This window comes from Hippocampus guttulatus, chromosome 8 (genome assembly GCF_054856545.1).
Source record: "Hippocampus guttulatus isolate MCC_2025c chromosome 8, RoL_Hgut_1.0, whole genome shotgun sequence".
NCBI classification, from domain to species: Eukaryota; Metazoa; Chordata; class Actinopteri; order Syngnathiformes; family Syngnathidae; genus Hippocampus; species Hippocampus guttulatus.
Genome location: NC_141268.1, coordinates 13,390,237 through 13,399,883, shown reverse-complemented (window position 1 = coordinate 13,399,883; position 9,647 = coordinate 13,390,237).

Here is a 9,647-nt window from a genome sequence, read left to right as displayed (position 1 = left end):
AAGTAGAGGACGACATGTTGTGTGCTGTAACTTGTGTTGTTATCGCAGGAATTATGCTAGAACTTTTCAAAGGGAGGAAAATGCTGTTAGGGGCAGTGGTTGGAAAATATTCAACTGGTCAATTGTCTATATTTATTAAAATTAATTACAAAGTCTGTCTACCTCACTTTAGCATTCTATAAAAAAAAAATTAAAAAAAAGGATTAAAATGTGTAAATGAACCCTCATGGCCCCCAAAAAGAGTAGAAGAAAAACCACAGGGTCCTCGTACTCTCAGGCTGGGATGGACTTATTGACAGAATGACTGATGCTCATGTGTGCTCAGAAGATGGAAATTAGCTGTGCCCGCCATGGCCTGACTATTGCTCAAGCCATTTTGAAATGTAGTCTTTGTATACTGGTATGTGTGCGAATGGTTTCATAGAAATATATGAGAGTAAAAAGCCTCTATGTAAATAACAACCCAAATGTTGACATTTATGATGTTTTGGACAGGTTCGCCGCTTCTAATGTTTTTCATTCTTTGTGTAGTTTTAAATAAATCACCCCAACGTTGTAGTTTAAAGGTTGTGCATATGAATAACTGTTCAATTGTTACGTTTGCCTTTGTTGTTTATTATCATTTTTTCTTTTGTACAATAAATCATTTATTTAGCTTATGAGATTGGTGGTTTACTCCTAGATATGATTTCGCTCCAATCAACAAGTGTTGGAAATTGTACATGAAAAATAAACACACGTGTTTTCGTGTTTGTAGCTTTACCTCTGGACAGTGAAGTGTTATATTCCACTTTTTTGCGGCACTCCATACCGTACAGTACTTCCTTACAGTGACCAACTGTATCATAGAGAGAAATATAGGGGGGATGTTGTCCTCCATTTTTGTTAGGGTGTCCAATTCCGAATGATAGGTTCAGTGCTGCTTGTGTTGTCCGTTTCTCAGTTTCCATTGTAAAGTGGAAAACTGACGTCCCCAAACCAGGGCGAGATCATCAAAGACATGGGTGAGCACATGTACTGTATGTTGCTCCCAATTTTGGTTTTCTTGAACGTTAACCTTCTTTTGATATTTTACGCCGCATCGGATCAGAAAGGATATTGGTGGTTTCAAGTTTCACATGATCAAAGAAATGTGGGTAAACAAACCAAATCCATTTAAGAATAGCCTATAACATCTTTTTTTTACAATAGATATCCCAATCTGTAAATTACGACGTTCTTTTTTGACTCAGAACATTCAAGCTATTTAAGATAAGATAAGAAAACCTTTATTAGTCTCGCAATGGAGAAATTCGCAATTCACAGCAGCAAAGTTATGAAAGGAAGAAGTAGAACAACAAAATATAGGAGCTGCTGCAAAGGCAGCCACTCTCGCGGCGCCATTTTGAAGTCAAAATAACAAAAATAACACAACACAACACATAGGACACAGACAGTCGTGCAATCTTCACCACTTTTCTGCATACACTTTGTTCTCTGAAGCAGTTATAGATGAAAGAGGAGAGGATCAAAGTGTCCTTTCACCAGTGGATCAGAGACGTCATGCTGAAAATGTGCACACGTCTGCTACAAGCTAAGTTTTGAAAGCAAACACGAAGCTGTAGCGTCCATTGCAGAAAAGAGATTAGTTCACTTCTCCTGTCCCACGTAATCCGCTTCAAACTCCAAGCCGCGACTCCCAGTTCCAAATCCGCATCGGCGCTCCGCACTAACGCTCCTTTCTTCTCATCGTCGGCTCCTCAAGACTTACATCCATCCAGCCGCAGACCGTTCAACAGCACCGATCTCTCCGCTGAGCAAAGCGGGGCTGTGAAAAATGCTGCCCATTACAGGCGCAAGACACAAGCGCCCCGGGACTGTCCAGCAACGACAGTCAAATGGCGCCGACATTCCTCCCAGGCAAAAACAGTGCTGGTATACCCATGCTGCCGAGAAGGCGCAACCACCGAGCACAGAGTCTCCTCCTTGATGAATGTCGTGGCCAAAAAATGCTGAAAAAAGTCCATATCATCTGGATGTGCTATTTATAGCAGGAAAAAACAATTTCTAAATGAAAATAAATGAAAATCTGCAAATTGCATACTGTGTTAATGTTCATATTGCAATAGTATTCATTGTTTGATGAACAAGCAAAGATGCTTGTGACTCGCTCTGCTTGAACGGTGATTTTTATTGCGTTCTATTATCTGTTGAGTCAGACTTTTTTGTGCACGAACAAGCTTACTTACATCCTTTTACCTCTATTTTCATTTTCAGAGGTAAACTCTGAAATAGACTCAAAATGTGTGAGCCCAACAACACCCCCCCCCCTCCTCCACCCTGACCCCCCACTCTGTTGACGCTGCAGTTCCGTGCCCCACGCACACGCTAATGTGGGCGACTGGTGGCGCGGTGCACCCGTGAAAAAGGGTCGCGGTCAGCGGAGGTGGCAAGCGACGCATCCAGCGTGAGGCTAATTGCTGAAAGAGAGTGTTCAGAGGACAAAGGTTCAGTGTTGAGGTTGGAGTTGCCATTATTTGGATTTCATATAAGATCCAGCCTGACCCAATTAATATGCCACCTGATAGGAGGGCCTCTCATCAACCTAATTTAGAGAATCAAGAGGGGACAAATGAGAATGAGAGCGAAGCCCTTTACGGATGCAAAAGGACAAAGACCACCCAGTACAAGCTCAGAGACAGCGATGCCAGCAATGACATAAACCTTTTGACAAATCCTTACTCGACATAAACAAACATTCACAGTCCCCTGCCTCTCGAGTTCATCAACGTGCCGCGCAGATCATCGCTCAGAGCCGCCCTAAATGGACAAGGGAGGACATTGATTGATGCTTTTATTGTTTTTCTGCCACATAAAGTTGAGTCGTACAAGTTGGATGTGACGTGTTAAGGGTCCAACGGTGCACGTAAAAGCCTCACGTCCGCCGACATCATGAACTCTGACCCCGAGCTCATTCAATAAAAGGATGCTAAGAAAGGCCCTTGTGAAACGATACCGTCCAACGGGAATATCGAACATGCCACAAAGCCCTCAAGAAAAGCTGATGGGGGGCTGGGAGCATTTGGGAGGAGCTTTATGGCAATTAGCCATAAAGTTGAGAAAGAAGGTGAATTGGGGGCAAGCAGTGAATAGCGTCAATTGCTGGACAGTCATCAGTCACACCTTTTTGTCTGGCTCGCCAACTGCTGTGTGTCGACAGAAAGGAACCGTTCAACAAAGATCACACGCGCGGGATTGGACAGAAGAATCTAACATGACAATAAAATCAAGTGGCAGTGGAGCAGGAAAAGTGGAGGCCTGAAGCAGCTTATCTTATAATTGATATTTTTCAATCAAACAACCCGTGTTGCTGTTATTTAAAGAAACAGACTTATTCAAAAGATATTTTTTTGTATTAACGCAAAAAGGTCGTTCCTTAAATAATAAATTGGATCCAATGTGTCTAGTTAGATCCATATGTTTCGGTACAGCAGCACGGTGGACGACTGCTTCTGCCTCACAGTGCAGGGGCACCGGGTTCAATTCCAGCTACGGCCTTCCTGTGTGGAGTTTGCATGCTCTCCCCATGCCTGCGTGGGTTTTCTCTGGGTACTCCGGTTTCCTCCCACATTCCAAAAGCACGCGTGGGAGGACTCTAAATTGTCCCGAGGTATGAGTGTGAGAGCGGATGGTTGTTCGTCTGTGTGTGCCCTGCGACTGGCTGGCAATCGGTTCAGGGTGTCCAACCGCTTACTGTCTGAAGACAGCTGGGATAGGCTCCAGCACACCCTGCGACCCTAGTTAAGATAAGCGGGTCGGAAAATGGATGGACATTATGCATTGTCTAAATTGTGTTTCATCATCAAAATAAGGAATCGTCCAACCATTTTTAATGAGGTCATCGTTTTTTGTCTTCAAAAATGTAATTGGTTCAGCAAAACAATGACATTTGTTCATTTTAAAGCAGCCGAAACAAGTTTTTTGCTCATAATAATATTTAGCTCCTGTATATAATTTTTTAACTCAATTAATATTTGACCAACTCACAGAAATTTGCATCTTCTGTTGGTTTATTTGAATCTGTTTTGGAAAAAGGAATCCAGCAAAGCCAGCAATTAGCACAACTGTGGTGTCACCGTTTGTGCAAATAAAATGTAAGAGGCAATGACAATTACACGGGCCGAAAGCTAATTTTAATCAGAGATGGCTTTATGTGTGCATACCAGCTGTTGGAGAAATGTTTTGTTTTTAAGTTTGACCTTAATTATAATTTATGACATTTCAGAAAAAAATGGAATTGAATTGAATGCTTTGTGCAATGCAAACCCGAACAAAAAGGGGATCCTCCAAATTGTTCCCATAGAACTGTCCACAATGAGATTCAGGGCGAACTAAAGGTTATGATTAATTAATTGATTACGAGGTTTGTCCCTATTAGGTAAGAGGGCCTGAAAGAAGCAATGCTCCATTCATCACAAATAATGTCCCTGCTTCATAGCCCTTGCACATCGCAGCCCGAACAATTCATCATTTGGGCTTGAAATGAAATGCATTGCCAAAATATAGAACGCGGTCAGTTACAGTGGCGGCCATTAAAAAAGGCCTTGTGCACTTCTTTGAGGCCTGATCAGTCAGTGAAAGGCACTGTGGGGTCTCCATAGTTCACATGGCACATCTCTCAAGCACCCACAGAGGTGGGGGCGGCTTGGGCCCCTTCGTCCCTCCCTCCCTCACTCCCTCCTCCCTCCCCATGTCATGCCTTAACTGAGTGTTGTGTTGACACAGCGCTGGCCAATCTAATTTTGATTGTCAGGAGCAAGCAATGGCGATCCTCTCCCCACCCCCCCTGAGATCATCAAGTTCATTTCTCTGACTACATAGGGATCCCCCCTGCCCACCACACACCAAACCCCCGCCCCCAAACTTTCATCATTCCCCCCCACCCACACCCTCTCTCCATCTCCCCATCTCCCCAGCACTAGAACAATATTCATCCGTTCCTGGGCCTCTCAGAGTGAGCTCACTGGAGTTAATCTCTCAGGCCTCTCTCGTCTCTTTTGCTGCCTCTTTCTCCCCTCTCGCTCTATTCAAAAAGCCAACTGAGAATAGCGTGAATTAGTGACAGTTATTATTCAGACTAATGAGTGAAATCTCAAAGACAACAAAAGTGGACTCTGCGCGTTCATAAATCATCTTGTCTCGGAGAGATTTATTCATCCAATCCAATCCAAATCATGATATCGAAATACTTCGAAAAGTAATATTTATTCAAATAATACACATTTTTAAAATGTCAGTTCTGCATTTGGCTTTGTATTTTGCTTTGCGCTGGACATCCGAAAAGACAAATGGTTATATAATGTCTATAAGTGCAAACCTCGTTTGGAGTTAACCTTTGTGCAAACATGCAAATGTTAAGAGATATCACATTATTCCTCAAATGGTAAATGACCATTTCTTTGGATCACAATTCATACATTATTAATGTGTTCTCAGTGCCGTCCATCAATTTAGATTTAGGGATGCATGACGGGTGAGTGGAAAAAAAAAGGTCCCTTAATTCCTTTTGATTTGTCTCCTTGTCAGTGTCGACATTCAAAACAAGTGATTATTTGGAAAATGAAGATACTCTACCACTTGGTACTTTAATTAAAAATGATTACTGAATAAGTAGCCTTGCTCTCAAAGAATAAGGATGATTGATTGCTATGATTTTTAATGTTTCCCGAAACATTGCGTTAACCCAATTTTAATAATTTAAAACGGTGTCCACTTTACACTTGGATTATGCTCTACGTCTACTCGTACTACTTCTTTTTGTGGTTATAATTTAGTTTTAATTATTCTAAAGATCAAATAATTGGCAATGTATGAACAAATAAAATGAAAAATTGTGTAATTTGTTCATTCAAACAATACAAATCTCAATTTATTTTGAGGCCAAAATAATCACCACGGAAGTGCTTGGTTTAAAACTGTCATTCTAAAACTTTTACATGACATGACACAAGTTCAACATCATGAAGAAAAACAACTGTAGCAAAAAAAAAAAGGTTACTTGATTAAGATCAAGTTTCGATTTTTCCCGTCCTGTTGAACAATTGTGTTTTAGCTTCACTGCGTCTTTTTGTGTTAAACTGAATAAACAGGATTGTTGCATTATTTTTTTTTACATTTGTCCACTGGGGTTGTTTTAAACATGCTATAGAAAAAAAAAAAACAAGACTTGACATCAATCAAACACTCCAGTTTGGGCTTCAGCCCAGCGACAACAACTGCGGCTTGTCAGAAATCATCTTGACGTTATAGAAAACAATTTCAAATCGAAAGATCAAAGGTGAAAGGTCGGAATTATGCTGTCAGGTCAGGGGCTCTTGGGTTCATTTTGAGAGGTGGTGGTTGAGGGGGGGAAGCTGACCAGGTGTGGGTCCGTGTCGCATGCTATTTGTAATGAAAGAAATGCTTCAAATGTAGAGGCAGTGGGCGAATGTTAAATAAAAAACAGGCTGGGAAGTGTGGGCAGCGTGTACGGCGTGTGCGGCGTAGGTGCGTGATTTGCAAGTTGTCAGATGACGGCCTCACCCGTTGAGGAGCAGTTTTGTCCCCCATTCCCTGTCCGGTGCTCGCTGCTCCCCACCCCCTCCCTCTCGGTATACCCCATGGGAGGAGGTCTGTTGCGCTGTGGCCGCACTAAATCAACAGCGTCCTAATGAGGTGTCACACTTGACCCCCAGCAGCCTCGGCCCCTCACTTGGGTGTCAGAGCCACAATGAGCGACTCTCCATCTCCAGCGCCTGGCTGACACATTTTGATTCATGAGAGAGCCTGGGCCCTGTCAGGTCAAAATTACCCCTATCAAAACGCCACCATCAAAACATTCATCAAGCCTACCCCTGGACCTCCTTTTGCTCATTTCTTTTAAAAGAAGAATCAACAAATAGTAGAATCCTGCACTGGCACGCACCTTGAATCACACAACGGCATGTCCTCATCATGTCTCCGATTGCCTTTTGTGCCAGAGCCCTTGAGCTGTCCCACCCCCTTCGGTCCGAATGCTTCTCTGAGTAATAAACTCTGTCCCCCAGGTGTTTCTAAGCCTGTCATCTGACCCCACCCCTTCTGACCCAAAACATCTTCGAATGTGAACAGGTCTTTGCAGCTTAATGTAAAACGGAGGGCCAAGTCAGCGGAAGATATTTTCGCTCGGATCCTCGGATCCTCTTTCTACACCAGCTACTTCGCTCGGCCACATACCAGGAGAACTACAGTGCAAGTACATGTGATTCTTGGCGGATGTCATGGCGTTCAATGACATCATCTATGACAGCAGAGCTGACTGATGCTTATACGACTAAGAAAAATTGACTGGGTGACAGCTTATGGCAAGATTTTTTTTAAACTTGTGTACTTACAGTATATGTAGGGTTTTGAAAAGCAGTTCCGAGTAGGGGTGTACCCAAAAATGGTTTGAAATAAGAATATCAGTTTTGATTTAAAACATGTGAACGTATCAAATCAAACGGAATCGTTCCACTTTAAAATTTACTCAGAGACGTGTCGAATCGCCTTTTATTGGAGAGATGCACACCCCTCTTATATATGTATCGTCTATTGGAAGGAAATGCCACATTTCCAGTATTGATAAGTTCTTTCAAAATTGCATCTTACCCTCACCAACTGACCCGTATTGTTCCACTTTAAAATGAATCATCCTAGAATCGTATCGCACCCCATTTATCAAGATCCGAATCGTCTTTTATCAGAGAGATGCGCACCCCTAATTCCCGGTAATTTCTTTTCCTAGGAATCATTTGATTGCTTTCCTGACAATTCTGTTGATTGTCAGCATTGAAAACTTCTTACATCGCAAATGAGTGACGGCGCCACACACAGGAAGTGTCGTTTGGTTCTAAACTTTTCCAACAGTGTTAGTGTTAGTCTGCTTGTCAATCAAATCAAATTGATTGGATCCTATTCGATAGGGAAAAGGGTCAATTAAAAGAAACAAAAGTATAATGTTTTGTGATTAGAATTAAGCAGGTATAGACAATGACTATAATATTAACATATTATACAACATTGAACCACAAACCATAAAGAAATTGCCAGCTATACCGGGTTGTGGACTCATCACAGTTACAAATATCCATCCATCCATTTTCCGAACCGCTTGATCCTCACTAGGGTCGCGGGGGGTGCTGGAGCCTATCCCAGCCGTCTTCGGGCAGTAGGCGGGGGACACCCCGAATCGGTTGCCAGCCAATCGCAGGGCACACAGAGACGAACAACCATTCACACCCACACTCACACCTAGGGACAATTTAGAGCGTCCAATCAGCTAGCCATGCATGTTTTTGGAATGCGGGAGGAAACCGGAGTACCCGGAGAAAACCCACGCAGGCCCGGGGAGAACATGCAAACTCCACACAGGGAGGCCGGAGCTGGAATTGAACCCGGTACCTCTGCACTGTGAAGCCGACGTGCTAACCACTGGACTACCGGGCCGCCCAGTTACAAATATTTAAACATATTTTTAAAATATGAGTCAGATCATTATCCAACAGAAATGATCAAATTAGGGAAAATAAAGATATAAAAGTATACGTCAACAAGTCTGTTGTGTTTCCAGCTCAGCTTTAACAAATGTGTGGCTGACAAAATGAAAAGAAATCTAAAAAGACCTATGATCATCATTATCATTATTTACACTTACCATCATGTATATTTATTATTGTTTCATTAGATGTATTATTGCACTCTGCTGTATACTTAGAACTGATTCTGATCATTTGGTTATGGAGAGACGAGAGGGTCAAAAATATTTGTAACAGCTCTCATTGTGGTTCAGTACTGTTATTAGTGGCACAGTCAAAGCTGAAAATGTGTGTTTTTGTCAAGGGAAAATATTTGATACACTTGTATTTGATGTTTATTTTGTAAAATGATCATAAATTTGTTGCTGGTTGATTATGAATAAAAGGTGTCTTAATATATCTTAATGAGTTATGAGTAAGTTATATTTGATTTGAGTAAGGCTGATTATTTTATCTTCGACACGCCTGCGCTCGTTCACACGCCTTGTTGCATAAACGGTTTTCCGATGCCCTCGTTTGAGTGTTCAAAAGGCAGACAAACACAAACCCTATGTTGCCGCTGACCAGCAGGCCTCTCCTGGCTTCTGTCAAAGCTCCTCATTTAGCTCTCAAGGGCAGTCGGCTTCAAATGAAACATGACTCCGCCCTGAGTCGAGTGTTTACCGAATACTGTGAGATGGAAAGATAACATTCACTCTGCCAAAAAAAAAAAGATTTTGGTTCATGTTGTGAGTAGTATTTTTACAAATTTCTGGAAACTAAAACTTTCGGAAAGATGATTTGATTTCATGCTTTGTAACATTGACTTTTGTGTTATGTCATCTTCAAGTATGTCTCACTCTCTAATGCCATGCATTGTTAAATTGCGTTTTGGTGCATTAATTTGTTAAATTAAGATCGAGTGCTCGTATTAAAGGGTCGATTAAATCACATCTAATCCCATTTCCAATATTTCCCGCCCACTACTACTTATTTCTCATATATTGACATTTGTATAATCGATACGTGCCAATAGAGTAGTACATCGTCATTGTTGCAGAGCAATTAAATATAGCAGCTCTTGACTTTGCAGCA